The sequence below is a fragment of the Mirounga angustirostris genome, unplaced genomic scaffold, assembly GCF_029215605.1.
Source record: "Mirounga angustirostris isolate CCGP_5_RB_7025 unplaced genomic scaffold, mMirAng1.0.hap1 SCAF_7, whole genome shotgun sequence".
NCBI classification, from domain to species: domain Eukaryota; kingdom Metazoa; phylum Chordata; class Mammalia; order Carnivora; family Phocidae; genus Mirounga; species Mirounga angustirostris.
In genome coordinates, this window is record NW_026991715.1 from 6,295,654 (window position 1) to 6,297,011 (window position 1,358).

The following is a 1,358-nucleotide window of genomic DNA, read 5'->3' on the forward strand; positions in this document are numbered from 1 at the left end:
CTTTTTTTTTCTTTTTTTATTTTATTCTTATGTTAATCCCCATACATTACATCATTAGTTTTAGATGAAGTGTTCCATGATTCATTGTTTGTGCACAACACCCACTGCTCCATGCAGAATGTGCCCTCCTCAATACCCACCACCAGGCTAACACATTCTCCAACCCCCCTCCCCTCTAGAACCCTCAGTTTGTTTTTCAGAGTCTATCGTCTCTCCCCGTTCGTCTACCCCTCCGATTTCCCCCGCTTCATTCTTCCCCTCCCGCTACCTTCTTCTTCTTCTTCTTTTTTTTTTTCTTAACATATACCGCATTATTTGTTTCAGAGGTACAGATCTGAGATTTAACAGTCTTGCACAATTCACAGCGCTTACCAGAGCACATACCCTCCCCAGTGTCCATCACCCAGTCACCCCATCCCTCCACCCCACCCCCCACTCCAACAACACTCAGTTTGTTTCCTGAGATTAAGAATTCCTCATATCAGTGAGATCATATGATACATGTCTTTCTCTGTTTGACTTATTTCACTCAACATAATACCCTCCAGTTCCATCCACGTCGTTGCAAATGGCAAGATCTCATTCCTTTTGAAGGCTGTATAATATTCCATTGTATATATATACCACCTCTTCTTATCCATTCATCTGTCGAAGGACATCTTGGCTCTTTCCACAGTTTGGCTATTGTGGACATTGCTGCTATAAAAATCGGGGTGCACGTACCCTTTCGGATCCCTACTTTTGTATCTTCGGGTTAAATACCCAGTAGTGCAATTGCTAGATCAAATGGTAGCTCTATTTTCAACTTTTTGAGGAAGCTCCATACAGTTTTCCAGAGTGGCTGCACCACCTTGCATTCCCACCAACAGTGTAGGAGGGTTCCCCTTTCTCCGCATCCTCGCCAACATCTTTCGTTTCCTGACTTGTTAATTTTAGCCATTCTGACTGGTGTGAGGTGGTATCTCATTGAGGTATTGATTTAGATTTCCCCGATGCTGAGCGATATTGAGCACTTTTTCATGTGTCTGTTGGCCATTTGGATGTCTTCTTTGGAAAAATGTCTGTTCATGTCTCCTGCCCATTTCTTGATTGGATTCTTTGTTCTTTGGGTGTTGAGTTTGATGAGTTCTTTCTAGATTTTGGATACTAGCCCTTTATCTGATATGTCATTTGCAAATATCTTCTCCCATTCTGTCGGTTGTCTTTTGGTTTTGTGGACTGTTTCCTTTGTTTTGCAAAAGCTTTTTATCTTGATGAAGTCCCAAGAGTTCATTTTTGCCCTTGCTTCCCTTGCCTTTGGCACTGTTTCTAGGAAGAAGTTGCTGCGGCTGAGGTCAAAGAGGTTGCTGCCTGTGTTC